The 15,099-nt window shown below is 39.4% G+C and overlaps 2 protein-coding genes across 7 annotated transcripts in view; one reads left to right on the forward strand and one right to left on the reverse strand.

Annotated features, from left to right (window-relative positions):
• LOC106880342 (stAR-related lipid transfer protein 3) overlaps positions 1–15,099 on the reverse strand; it is a 68,337-nt gene that overhangs the window by 51,709 nt on the left and 1,529 nt on the right. Inside the window, exon 1 of one of the 6 annotated variants that reach the window (XM_052966535.2) lies at positions 6,837–7,317. The exons of 2 other annotated variants lie outside the window; for them this stretch is intronic. The gene's annotated coding sequence lies outside the window, so the exon portion shown is untranslated. Of the gene's footprint in view, positions 1–5,922; positions 6,326–6,583; positions 6,742–6,836; positions 7,318–15,099 lie in introns of those variants that run through there. 3 more of the 6 variants (XM_089348883.1, XM_014930225.3, XM_052966533.2) reach the window with 3 other exon arrangements.
• The window catches only part of LOC106880343 (UBX domain-containing protein 4), a 33,735-nt gene continuing 22,788 nt past the window's right edge, over positions 4,153–15,099 (forward strand). The window contains exon 1 of the mRNA XM_014930226.3: positions 4,153–4,379. The gene's annotated coding sequence lies outside the window, so the exon portion shown is untranslated. The remainder of the gene's footprint in view (positions 4,380–15,099) is intronic.

A 15,099-nucleotide genomic window follows, 5' to 3' on the forward strand; every position in this document is an offset into this window, starting at 1 on the left:
AATTTGCATTAAATCTTTAGCATCTGATTCACTTCCTCAGTTACCTTCTTGCGTTGCTTGCCATCACTCTTTTTTGCTCTCAATGAGCCAGTCATACTCTCCTTTTCAAGCTAACACTAACACCCCTTCTATACTGATAGCCTATACTTCTCTTCCAGGCAACCTATTACTGATATAAATCACATTCTCCTAACAGTATTTCTACAATCATCCATCACTCACTTTCTGTCTCTCACATTACACTATTATTGCTTCTTTCAATAAGGCAGTGAGCTGGCAGAATCATTAGCATACCAGACAAAATACTTCGTGGCACATTGTCTGTCCTTACATTCTGAGTTCAAATGCTGCTAAGGTTGACTTTGCTTTCCATCCTTTCAGGGTTGATATAATAAGAACCAGACTGGTGTCAATGTAATCAACTTAACCCTCCTCTGAAATTGTTGGCCTTGTAACTATAGTAGAAAGGATTATTGCTTTTCTCATTATTCTCTGTTTCTACTGCATTACTTCTACTTCATTGCTTCTCGAGCATTGTCATTCCAATTTTTCTCTCCTTTTCACAGTTTCATTTCAACTACTCACTTTTCCCATTCATATCCACTCTTTTTTTCTCCCTCTTTCATCCTAGTTCATTTTCTGTGATCACCCTCTTATCTACCTACTCTATAAGTCACATTACTACGACGAGAGACAATACAGAGCAGTGAGGACTCCCTTTTGTATAGTTGTGTACAAGTCAATCTCACTAGTGCTGATGCCACAATAACATGTACCCAGTACATTCTGTGAAGTAGAAAGGGCCTCTAGCTGTAAAAACTACAGAAAAAGAAAATGAACAATTGAGAATTGGTTTCCTGACCATATCTGGGAGAGTATGGGTCAGGCAAGTTGTCATATTGCAAGTCAAGTCCTGTTTGGGGTTATTGCCCTCTTAAGTGTAGGCAGGAGACCATGTCTCACTTGTACATTTTCTTTTGGTGTGGATGTCTTAATACCCCACCACTTTAGGAGTGTACTGGATGCATTTTATTAATGTATTAGCTCTAAAAGTGTGACCAAGTCTTTGACAAGACAAAACTAAGGGATCTATTTGAACCTATAATGTCTGTGTTTGATCATCAAACACTGTACCAAATGCACTGAGAGAATTGTGCATATGTGCGTGTGTGTATTTTTGGGTGGTTTTGTGTGTGTGCATGAAAACGAGTTGCTGCTTTATGTATTTATTCAGCTTAAGATCACGCAGTGAGACATGGTAGTGAGACATAACCCTGACTGCAGAGGACATGCAAAGGTTAGAGAGGAATGAAGCTAGTACGCTCTGTTGGATGTGTAATGTAAGTGTACATGTTTGACAGAGAGCTAGTGTATTGAGAGAGAAGTTAGGCATAAGAGGAATTAGATGCAGTGTGCAAGAGAGAGGACTATGCTGGTTTGGTCATGTGATGCAGATGGATGGTGACAGCTCCATAAAGAAGAACCGATCTCTCAAGGTAGATGGAACACATAGAAGAGGGAAACCCAGGAACACATGGGATGAAGGACTGAAGAATAACCTCAGGTCACTGAACCCTTCAGATGAGATGACAAAGGACTGAGATACCTGGTGCCTTGCTGTACTCAAGAAGACCTGTACTCAGCTGCAGAAGTATTAAGGCCACTCTCCCTGGTGAAGAGGATTGGCCTGCAAGAGTCCTGTATGAGTGCCACATAAAAAGCACTGGTGCTGGTGCCATGTAAAAGCACCCAGTACACTCTGTAATGTGGTTGGCGTTAGGAAGGGCATTCAGTCATAGACACAATGCCTAATCAGACTGGAGCCTGTTATATTCATAGCATTCCATTGACATAAATATAAATCCACTAATGTGCAGTTTGATTTCCTTGGCAGTCAAATTATCTGCTGACTGACTTTCACTTACGTTAACCTATGGCATCATTATCTGTACCAATCAACTGTCACAATAATCTGTTTATCAACCTAGACTTAGTGGTACCCACAGATGTTCCTGTGTCATCACCTTGCAGACCAATCAATAACTTAGATTGGATGTTGTATTAGTAAGTATTACTAATCAAGGAAGTGGCTGGCAGTTGGCTGCAACAAAAATAGAGCTGTTCTCTAGTGGCTAGATTGCTGATTGTCTCATAACAGCCATTGTAGACCACCTACGATGCACCAAATTACATTACAGATTTTTACCAGGCAACTCATATCAGCTGTAGCAGAACAAACATGGGTTCAGCATGTTTACTTCAATTTCTCACCACCAGCTTCACAATCATGCTTCCAGCTGACCAAGCTAAATCAAGAACTACTACAAACTCACTGGACTGCACTTTAACAACAGCTCATATTACTTTTGATATCTGTTGCAACAACAGGAACCAACAGACCTCTTCATTCAGCTAGACTTACATGAGGTACATCATCATAATCATCATAGGTCTGTTTTCCATCTGGTATAGGTTGGACTGTTTGACCAGTGCTGCCAGTCACTTCCTTGATTTAAATGACTTAGCAATACTTGCTAATGCAACATCCAGTCTAAGTTATTGATTGATCTGCAAGGTGATGACACAGGAACATCTGTGGGTACCACTAAGCCTAGGTTGATAAACAGATTATTGTGACAGTTGATTGGTACAGATAATGATGCCATAGGTTAACATAAGAGAAGGTTAGTCAGCAGATAATTTGACTGCCAAGGAAATCAAACTGCACATCAGTGGATTTATATTTATGTCACTGGAATGGCATGAATATACCAAACTGAGATATTCACTAAAAAATATTGCTGCTAAATTTAATGACTTGTGCATAATTTTAAATCAACATTTAATTTATGGTAGTTAGAAGGAATTAACAAACAAAAAAAGCAAAACAAAAAAAGAAACATTTCTACATGTCATAAAAGGCAGATTTTCTACAGCTGAATGCTCTTCCTGTTACCAACCTCCACCTGTTTTCAAACAATGTAGTATCTCTCCATGGCCAGACATTTTTCATGGTAGACTAGAAATGAAGGACAACACTTGCATGATGGTGACACTCGTTTACAATTATCATGCGATGTGAAGGCAAGGACATAGTAACACACACACACACGATAGGTTTCTTTCAGTTTTCATCAACCAAATCCACTCACAAGGCTTTGGTCAGCCTAGAATTAAAGTAGAAGGGACTGAACCCAAAACTTTGTAGTTTGGAAGCAAACTTCATACCACACAGCTACACTTACACTTTTAACAAGCTATAACTCAGATACACATACACTATGTAGATAATGGTATTCTTTTCTTTTAGGATCACAAAGTGAAAGTGGAATTGATAAACAGAATTTGGTCATCTCCATAAATTTTTGTCCATAATTGATAATCGGACACTCTTTCATTAGTTATATCTATATCTCTATATATATATATATATATATATATACACACACACACACACACACACACATATGCAAATGGTTGAATGAATTAGAATCATGCAGGACAAAGAAAGAGTGACATCGCACCATGCATGGGACATCAGATGTTCTGTTTCCAACAAATCTACAAGAATTTTGCTGGAAGAAAAACCATGAAAACAACACATTCATGCAGTTTTTGATTGTGTTAGACATTATTACTTTACAAACTAAATACTTTTGCTTATTTTGATAATAAATCATCCAAGCGATCATTTTTATATCATAATGAATTGTCTGCTATAAACAATTATTCAGTTTTTTCATAACATATCGCTTGGACTAAATACTTATATAGATTGCTATACAATCGTGTGGTCTTGCATTCAGTCCTACTGTACGGCACCTTGGGCAAGTATCTTCCATAACAGACTTGGGCCAACCAAAGCTTTGTGAATGGATTTAGAAGACAGAAACTGAAAGAAGCCTGTTGTGTGTGTGTGTATACAGGGTGTTCACAAAGTCTCCCCGCAGTATTTAATGGTTTTCGGGCGATTCTTGTACACTAGTCCTTTACTTGCTCCCCAAGAAAAAAGTCTGGCAGTGATCTTGGTGGCCAAAGTCCTTTGGAAATAATCTGTTCACCGAAAAACTCTTGAAGTAGTGCCATGGTGATGCGTAGGATGAAAAAATTCACTGCGGAGAGACTATTTGAACATCCTGTATATAATATATGTATACATCCGTCTCTGTGTTTATCTTTCACTACTTTTAGACAACTGATGTTGGATTGTTTACGTCCCCATAGCCTAGAGGTTCGTAAAACGGGGACGGATAGAATAAGTACTAAATTAAAAAAACAAAAAAAACAAGTACTGGGGTCGATTTGTTCGACTAAATCCTTCGAGGGCAGTACCTCAGTATGGCCACAATCCAAAGACTGAAACAAGTAAAAGGAATACAGTAAGTAATGATCACAGTTCACTTTCATTTCATTGATGCTTAATGCAGATTGCTTGCGATAATTTTCCCCATCACTTCAATTTCCCTTTGTAATCAAAAAACGAAAGAATACCGAATATAAATAAACGCGCGCGCGCGCACGCACACACAGAGAAAGTATGTTCGAATCCTAGGAACCTTTCAAACAATGACAGGTGGGTAGCAGAATCGGTTGAGTATCGGACCAGTTATGATACTGGTTATCTCCCTTTACCGTCTGATTTCAAACCCCGACCAAGTCACTTCAACTTAACCAATGGAATTACTAAAGTTCTCCCTTTAAGTAGTTTCCGAAGTTGTTTCTTTCATAGTCTTAATATTTCATTTAGAAGGCATTTCCTAGTCTGCGTGGAAAGGCGATATTGAAATAAATTTGTTATTTCTTTTTAAAGAGATTATAGGAAAATAAACTATGTTTTTGTAACTACGAAAACACAGGCTTTCTTCAACACGAGTTGAAAAACGCATGTCAAACAGATTATCCAAGTAATTAGTTGATAAACAGTCCCTACATCGGTGGGTGTTTATTTGGGTTATCATCTTGGTTAATCGAAGTTCTTTCTGAAGTACTGCTGCAATAAGTGTGCGAATCTGAGAGGGGTATATGTTGAATAAAATCATAATTAACTGATCCTCTTGTATTTTCGGTGAATTTTCAGATTAACACCCGCACAATTTTTACTGGGGTGTTAGGGTGGGAATTCCGTCCCTAACCCTAACCTAAACACCCTAGTGAAAATCGTGCGGGTGTTAATCTGAAAATTTACCGTATTTTCTTTCACCCAAAGCCAGGAACTTTTCAGCATATTAGGCTTACAAAGAATAAGTCCAGTATGTATATATATATATACATACACACATACATATGTCAGTGTATATGTATGTAGATATATACGTTTTCTTTTGTTTGTTTCACTCATGACTGCGGCCATGCTGGAGCACCGCCTTTAGTCGAGCACATCGACCCCAGGACTTATTCTTTGTAAGCCTAGTACTTATTCTATCGGTCTCTTTTGCCGAACCGGGGGACGTAAACACACCAGCATCGGTTGTCAAGTGACAAACACAGACACACAAACATATACATACATATATGTATATATATGACGGACTTCTTTCAGTTTCCGTCTACTCACAAGGCTTTGGTCGGCCCAAAGCTATAGAAGAAGACTGAACCTGGAACCATGTGGTTGGTAAGCAGGCTCCTTACCACACAGCTATATATATATATATATAACTCATTGTATCATATAGGCAGTAATTTCATGTCAAGGACTTGAAGCAGTTTGAATACTCTTTTGTTTTGGTTGCTGTTAATTTCTCTCCTAGTTGCTGGTTCGTAGGTTAGATGTCAAAATCTGGTCCACGCATTTGACAAAGTAGTGGAGTAATGAAATACGACAATCAGTAGTTAGTTATACGTAAAACTAAATATGATGTACAAATGAAAAACCTAATATTAGTCGAAAACACACAAAAAACAGAAACTCAAATCCAAACTTACTGTGTTAAGTTAATGTGTATGCAACATAACAACTGGTAAATATCTTTGCCAGCATCAGATGAAATTAACGAAAAATAAACCAAACGAATTCATAACAAGCTATAAATAGTCATGACTGAGTAACTTCGATAGATTTTAGCCATCGTTAGTCCAGGATTAAATATCTGAACAAATTTTATACAGGACACCTCTCAGGGTGGAGAATTAGATAATAGCGGTGGGAGATAAAGACTTTACACACTATCTCGTGCAACATGTGATAGATTCAAGGGTCACCACCAACAAACAACTTAATGAGGAATGTTCAAGCTCCGTATAGATAAGTTACACATACTCACAAACATGTGAGTGGTGAAGGGATGATTGGATTACATTATAAAATATTTCACCGCAAACAGGATGTGAAAGCTAGGAAATAAATAAAACGAAATGTTTTCCTAGAGGATAGACAATTGATAAAATATAATTTGTGTCATGAAATACATATATATTTGTTTTTATTTATAGAAACAATGTATATACAGTAAACGAACTCAGTCCCATGATGGTACAAAGGTAATGTCCAACACCTTGTGTGATTTAAACATAGTTACTATCAGAATCTAAAATTAATGTCATCAAAGGCATTTAAACAAGAAATTATTCAAAAGAACACACTCACTGTTAATTATTAACTCATCAGGCGCGTTAAACAGGAAACTTCGCTTTAGATTCTGATTGTATCTACGTTTAAGTCACCCAAAATGTTGACATTACCTTTGTAACACCATAGGATTGAGTTCGTTTTTGATCAGGATATCGACATGGCAGAGTTGAATTGGTCAGGGCAAGTCGTTCAACTGGATGGATGGATGGATAGGACATTATGTTATCAGCGAACAGAAATATTATTGTTGATGTATCTAGGTCCTCACCGTTTTTAATTGTACATATAGATGTGTGTGTATATTGTAGTCATACAATTCGTAACCATTTGGATATTATTCTCGCAATCCTGTCTGTTCACTGTATTCATCTCATGGACGGTCGACCAAAGTCTTGAGTGGATTTGGTAGAATGAAACTGAAAGAAGTCTGTCGTATATATATATATATATATACATACATACATACATACACATGTGTGTGTTTGTCACCCACCACAGGTTGACAACTGTTGTGGGTGTGTTTACGTCCCATTAACTTAGCGGTTCAGCAAAAGACACTGGTAGAATAAGTACCAGGGTTAAAAAGAAAAATAAGTCCTGGGATTTGATTCATTCGACAAAAAATTCCTCAGGGCGGTGCCCAAGAATGGCCGTAGTCTAATGACTGAATGTAAAAGAAAAGATAAAAAACTTTCCATGGCAGTGTTGATGGCTTTCACATGAACATTCTACAGAATCCAAAGGGATCTATTCCATTTGGTGGACAGATTTTTTAATTATTATCTTTTTTAACTAAACACTTTGAAACTATGGATACTGGTACAATGTGTCTCTTAACGTTTTTGACAAAATTTGTATTTTAGAAGTTATTTCATGTTAAAGTTGTCGTATTTGGGTAATTTTAACCAATCAATGACGTGTATTCGGCTGAAGAAAATTACTGCTGCTGTTTGCGAACAACTTCCAGGTTCAAACCAATGAAAGAGCCTCTACTTGGTCGCTCGACACGCTAAAAATAGCAGCCAAAGTATCCCCCCTACCTAAATCCCACACCCATTGGACGTAATGTCATAGATTATCCCTAAAAAGATGGTTTGCTGAAGGCAGGAATGTCTTTGATGATAGGTTTGCTGTATCAGGGTTGATTTGAGGCTAAATAACAACAAAATTATTACTGAGACAGACCAACGACAGAGCCTGTATGTGGTTACATTGCTGCAAGGAAGATTCAATCAGAATATATCCTTGGCCTGAAGAGTAGCCAGCGGTATACACCTCACTTGGATTTTTACCACTTCCAAGGTTTCACTCACTATGAAAACATATGTAGCCTGGATCTTTCCTACTCTATTCTATATATATATTATATCTTTTACTTGTTTCAGTCATTAGACTGTGGGCATGCTGGGGAATTTTAAGTCGAATGAATCAGCCCCTATACTTATTTCTCATTTTTTAAAGCCTGGTTCTTATTCTATTGGTCTCTGTTTCTGAACTGCTAAGTTATGGGGATCTAAACACACTAACACCAATTATCAAGAGGTAGTGGGGTACAAAAACAGACACACATACACATATGAAAATTACACGCATCTTTCAGTTTCCGTCGGCCAAATCCTCACACGAGGCATTGGTTGGCCTGAGGCTATAGTAAAAGATACTTGCTTGTGGTGCCATGTAGTGGGACTGAACTAGAACCATGTGGTTGGGAAGCAAGCTTCTTACCACACAGCCTATATATAGCTAAGTAAAAGCGTGGATGTCTTTGCATACAAGCTTGTCCCTTGCATCCCTCTCCAGCTGAGCATTCCTAATCTTGTGGGCTCGTGGATGCTGGTTTCACGTAAAAAGCATCTGTATTGGTGCCACATAAATGCACTTGTGCTGGTGTCGTCTAAAAGCACCCAGTACACTCTGTAAAGTGGTTGGCATTAGGAAGGGCATCAAGCCGTAGAAACCATGCCAAAACAGACATGGAGCCTGGGCAGCTCTTCAGCAGACCATCCATCCGATGCCAGCATGGAAAATGGACTGATGATGATGATGATATATATATATATAACAATAAGAAAATGGAGGGGATTAATAGGTGGTATTCATCAACTTATAGACATTATATTATGTCAATTTACATAATGGTAAAATAACTTTTTACCCTTACTCATTTATTGCACTTGGTAATGTAATTGTCATGCAATGAAAAAACACTAGTGTAATAATAATTGGGTATTCTTCTAGCAGTATATTGGATAGATATTATCCCTTAGTGGGTTGGATTCACAACCCGTAACTTTCTTGAATATATATCTGTAACTTGTATAGGCCCTGTGCTCAGAACCCGAAGATTGCTTGGGGACATTCACTATTCACTATTTACAAACAACTACATCAAACAGTCTGCTAGTTAAGAAACATACATAGCCTGAATTTTACCTGCTTCACTCCCTGAACTTGTATATTCGCTAGCTTTCTAGTGCGTTAGCTTAGACTTTTTGGGGGGGCAACCAGATTGAACCATCTCAAGTGTAACTGCCGGAAATGGTCGTGACTTCTGGAACTTGACTGAGGAAAGAAAGCCACGAATGACCCATCTTTTTTCGCCTGTCCTTCTAATTGTTGTTTCTCATGTCCCCCTTTGTATCGTCTATCTGTCCGAATGTTTTAATGTCCTCTATTGTGCTTTTGCTCCATTTATATATATAGTGGTGTATGTACACCCTTGTGCTCACCTTATAGTAGGTATGTATCTAAATTTTGTATGACTCTTACTCTATCTTTTATTCCTCCTCTCATTTTTCTTCCTTTTTCTCACTCCCCCTCTCTCACATTTCTTGGCTCTCTGTTTCCTTAACTCCCACTATTTCCCACTGTCAAACTCTAGCTTCTCATCACCTGGCATGAAACCACTCCCCTTCTTAGTTGAAGGATCCTTGTCTTGGGAGTTACTTGGAGGCCTTACTGGTGTTGGTGCCACCTAAAAAGCACCCAGTCCACTCTGTAAAGTGACTGGCATCAGAAAGGGCATCCACCAGTAAAACAAAAATACATTCCAAAACAGACAGTGGAGCTTGGTGCAATCCTCTGGCTTACCAGCTCCTGTCAAACCATACAATCCATGCCAGAAGGAAGATGGATGTTAAATGATGACGATGATGTGGACATCATCTTCAGAGTTACCCCATTTTTATGGACTTCACTAACAACGAAGTAATTGCAAACACAAACACATATTTATATATGTGTATGTTGTATATGTTGTATATATATATATATATGTATATATATATATATATATATATATATATACACACACACACACACACACCATCATCATCAACATTCGAGCGAGGTCGTTGCCAGTGCCACTGGACTGGCTCCTGTGCAGGTGGCACATAAAATAAACCATTTTGAGCGTAGCCGTTGCCAGTACCGCCTGACTGGCCTCCGTGCTGGTGGCACGTAAAAGCACCCACTACACTCTCAGAGTGGTTTGCGTTAGGAAGGGCATCCAGCTGTAGCCATCTGGTTCACCAGTCCTCAGTTAAATCATCCAACCCATGCTAGCATGGAAAGCAGACGTTAAACGATGATGATGATGATGATGATATATAAAACAGGTGTCACATAAAAAGCAATTGTGCCGGTGTCACGTAAAAGCACTCATGCCAGTGCTACATTAAAAGTACCCAGCACACAATTGGTGTTAGGAGGGGCATCCAGCTGTAGAAACTAAGCCAAATCAGACTGGTACCTGATGCAGCTCTCCAGCTTGTCAGCTCTGGCCAAACTGTCCAATCTATGCCAGCAGAGAAAACAAATGTTAAAGGTTGATGATGATAGATATAAATATATATATGCATAAATAATAACACAAATGGGCTGAGGTTTACTACAGTTGTTTCACATGATTTTTTTTTGTTGATGATCAAATCAATTGCAAATCTCAGTAATGGTGATGAGAGAGTCAAAATACATTCTATAGTCTTTCTGAGCAAAATCCCAAACGTTGAATTTTGGATTTTAATTTTAATTCACCTGAAGAAAACAGTTTTTTTCATGATGTAATTGATTTGTTCATCAATAAAAAAAAAACTCATGTGAAACAGCTGTAGGAAACCCCAGCCCTTTTGTGTTATTATTTACACTACACCACATATGGAGCCTTCCCTACACTGGATCTGGGGCTTAAAGTGGATCATGAACTGCATACTGGAGTATGCTAGAGTGTGATTTTATATATACATGGGTAGTTATATTGTTGAGTATATTTGGTCTGTCCATCTGAATGTATCATCATTTAATGTCCATTGTCCATGCTGGCATAGGTTGGATGGTTTGACCAGGGCTGGTAAGCTGAGGGGGTTGCACCAGACTCTATACAAGTGAAAGGATAAGACTGTATATAGATTAGTATGTACATGAGATTAACTACGAAGTTAGTTTTTGTATGTGGCAGATGTTCAGGTGCAATAAACACTGTAAACAAACAGGAAACAACTTCTATCTCATTCCAGGGAGAAAAACTAGAGGTAGTCGATAGCTTCCGCTATCTGGGTGACCAAGTTAGTAGTGGGGGTGGGTGCGCTGAAAGTGTAGCTGCTAGAATAAGAATAGCCTGAGCAAAGTTTAGAGAGCTCTTACCTCTGCTGGCGACAAACGGACTCTCACTCAGAGTAAAAGGCAGACTGTATGACGCATGTGTACGAACAGCCATGCTACATGGCAGTAAAACATGGGCTGTGACTGCTGAGGACATGCGTAAGCTCACAAGGAATGAAGCCAGTATGCTCCGCTGGATGTGTAACGTCAATGTGCATACCCGTCAGAGTGTAAGTATCTTGAGAGAAAAGCTGAACATAAGAAGCATCAGTTGTGGTGTGCAAGAGAGACGATTGTGCTGGTTTGGACATGTGGTGAGAATGAATGAGGATAGCTGTGTGAAAAAGTGCCACACCCTAACAGTTGAGGGAACCCGTGGAAGAGGTAGGCCCAGGAAGACCTGGGATGAGGTGGTGAGGCAAGACCTTCGAACATTGGGCCTCACCGAGGCGATGACTACTGACCGAGACCTTTGGAAATGTGCTGTGCGTGAGAAGACCCGGCAAGCCAAGTGAGATTGTTGCCAGTGCCCCTGGACTGGCTCTTGTGCGGGTGGCACATAAGATGTACCATCTTGAGCGTGACCGTTTTCATGCGGGTGATACGTAAAAGCACCCACTACACTCTCTGAGTGGTTGGCGTTAGGAAGGGCATCCAGCTGTAGAAACTCTGCCAAATTAGATTGGAGCCTGGTGTTACCATCCGGTTTCACCAGTCCTCAGTCAAATCATCCAACCCATGCTAGCATGGAAAGCGGACGTTAAACGATGATGATGATGATGAGAGTCCATCTATACTGTTGATACACAGATCTGCTGTCTTGGACTCTACCTTGATGTCCTTATTATTAAAATATCTTGATTCTATTGGATCCTGCAAGTACATATATATGTCTTGGCTTTTGTTGACATGGAGAAAGCCTTTGACAGTGTCCCCCGATCCCTTATCTTGTAGTCCCCCGATTCCTTATCTAGGAAACTAGGGACAAATGAGTGGTTAGTGAGAGCTGTACAAGCAATGTACAGGGATGCTGTCAGTAAGGTGAAGATTGGCAATGAGTATAGTGAAGAATTCCGGGTAGGAGTAGGGGGTCCACCAAGGATCAGTCCTCAGCCCCCTCTTATTCATCATGGTCCTCCAGGCAATAACAGAGGAATTCAAGACAGGTTGCTCCAGGTGAGCTCCTGTATGCTGATGACCTTGCCCTAATAGCTGAGTCACTACCAGAACTAGAGAAGTTTCAGATGTAGAAGCAAGGTCTAGAATCGAAGGGCATTAGAGTCAATCTAGCAAAAACCAAAGTCTTAGTAAATAGGAAGGTAGACAAATCACAGATCCCTTCTGTAGAAAAGGTGTAGGTAGAAACACCTACACCTATTGACACATAAGAAGTGCAGCAATATCAAAGGAAGGTTAACGAGGAAGATAGTTTTTGTGTGTGGCAGATGCAGTGGCAATAAACACTGAAAATGTGCAGAAAACAGCTTCCATCACATGCCAGGGAGAAAAACTAGTAGTTGATAGCTTCTGTTACCTAGGTGACCAAGTCAGTAGTGGGAGTGGATGCTCTGAGAGTGTAGCTGCTAGAATAAGAATAGCCTGGGCAAAGTTCAGAGAACTCCTACCTCTGCTGGTAACAAAGGGCCTCTCGCTCAGAGTGAAAGGCAGTCTGTATGACGCATGTGTATGAACAGCCATGTTACACAGCAGTGAAACATGGACTGTGACTGCTGAGGACATGCGTAGGCTTGAAAGAAATGAAGCTAGTATGCTCTGCTGGATGTGTAATGTCAGTGTGCATACACAACAGAGTGTAAGCGCCCTGAGAGAAAAGATGGGCATAAGAAGCATCAGTAGTGGTGTGCAAGAGAGACAACTGTGCTGGTATGGTCATGTGTTATATATGGATGAAGACAGCTGTGTGAAGAAGTGTCATACCCTAACAGTGGAGGGAACCTGTGGAAGAGGAAGACCTGGGATGAGGTGGTGAAGCATGACCTTCAAATGTTGGGCCTCACAGAAGCAATGACAAGTGACCGAGACCTTTGGAGATATACTGTACTTGAGAAGACCCAGCAAGCCAAGTGAGATCGTAACTGTGGCCTATGCCAGTGTCGCATAACTGGCCCATTTAAGAGTACCCTTCAATCGTCAGGCAATATGCTGTGCTTGAGAAGACCTATTGAGTCAAGTGAAATCATTGTCATGGCCGATGCCAGTATTGTCTGACTGGCACATAAAAAGCACCAAAGCACCATTCAAGCATGGTCGATGCCAGTGCCGTCTGACTGGCCCTTGTGCTGGTGGCACGTAAAAAACACCCACTACACTCTCAGAGTAGTTGGCGTTAGGAAGGGCATCCAACTGTAGAAACCTTGCCAGATCAGATTGGAGCCTGGTGCAGCCTCCTGGCTTGCCAGTCCTCAGTCTAACTGTCCACCCCATACCAGCATGGAAAATCGACATTAAACAATGATGATGATGTAATTATTCCATACCTTTTGGTTAATGGTCTTTTTAACACCATCACCACTTTGCACCTTAGTAAAGTCTACTCTGTTGCAAGCATTTAGGTCATTTGTTGAGGATACCTTTGTCTCCCTCCTTCTCAACAGAAAGGGCTCCAAAGTTCCATCCAATCAATGCTCGAATGGGAAAAAAAGAATGTAAAAACAATGACAGATCGACGTAGCTAGCTATCTACCTATCTATCTAAAACAATGAGCTTCCATATATTTCCCCAATTTAATTCATATCATTGGTCAGCCAGAAATCATAACGGAAGCTTGGCCAGAGTGCCCTACAGTATAATCAAACCACAAAGTAGCAAAATGAACTCCTTAACCACAAAGCCATGCCTGAACCTAGCATAGGTATAATTAACTGTGGAATTTCACGATGAGCAACATATCCAGCAAATTGTTAGTTTATGTGATTTTGGATGAGTTTATTATTTGTTGAGGTTTACACTTAACGACATCTTTAGATGACTTTGTGCAACTTATAAACTGTATTACCTGCTTTGATTTGTTGATCTCATTTATCCCAGGATTGTAATTGAACAAAACCCTTCCGACCATGACCATCCAATCTTATTTTTGGGAATTTAGTATCTTGCCTACATTATCCAATGGAGTGTTCATAGAAAATATCGTATCCCTCATTTAAGAGACTAAGGTGTTACCTGAAACGGTTTTGGCTGCTATTTCTAACAGATCGATTCACTCCATGAAGGGTTCCTAGTTGATTCGTAATATCTATCTTAATAGTTGAATATAGTCTATTCTTATTGGATAATCCATTCACTACAATTTGTGTTGAATAATGATGACGGTGATCTCAGTGCTCAACATAGTTACATGCTCAACGTCACTACCCTTTTGTTATCTTGCCAGATAATATTCAGAATACTTCTGATAGATACTTGGTGGATATTAGAAAGGAACTTATAACAGATTTCAAGGTACATGAGCGACTGAAAATATCAGACTCCTCGTCACCTGAACACGACACCAGTTTACTTAATCCATAGTTATTGCTTTTTAGTCACTTCAACAGAGTAGACTGACTGGAGCAACATGTGGTATAGTGTCTTACTGAAGGACAGACCCTTATAACACCTAAATTAACAGATTATGCGCTTTCATATCATTACAGATACATGTAACAGATTACGATGTTTATACGTTAGGGTTTTGATAAAGAGTATATACATGTACTAAATAATATACATAAGTAAATATCAACACAAGTTACTATGAATCAGCAAAAGTTGAACTCATTTCCAATTCCGTCGTCTCGTGTGTCTGATTTTTCACACTCCCTATTCTCATTTACACACACATATATACATGCGTATACATTTACACACACACACACACACATATATATATATATATATATATATATATATATATATATATATATATATA

Source organism: Octopus bimaculoides, chromosome 3 (assembly GCF_046866305.1).
Source record: "Octopus bimaculoides isolate indiv1 chromosome 3, ASM4686630v1, whole genome shotgun sequence".
NCBI classification, from domain to species: Eukaryota; Metazoa; Mollusca; class Cephalopoda; order Octopoda; family Octopodidae; genus Octopus; species Octopus bimaculoides.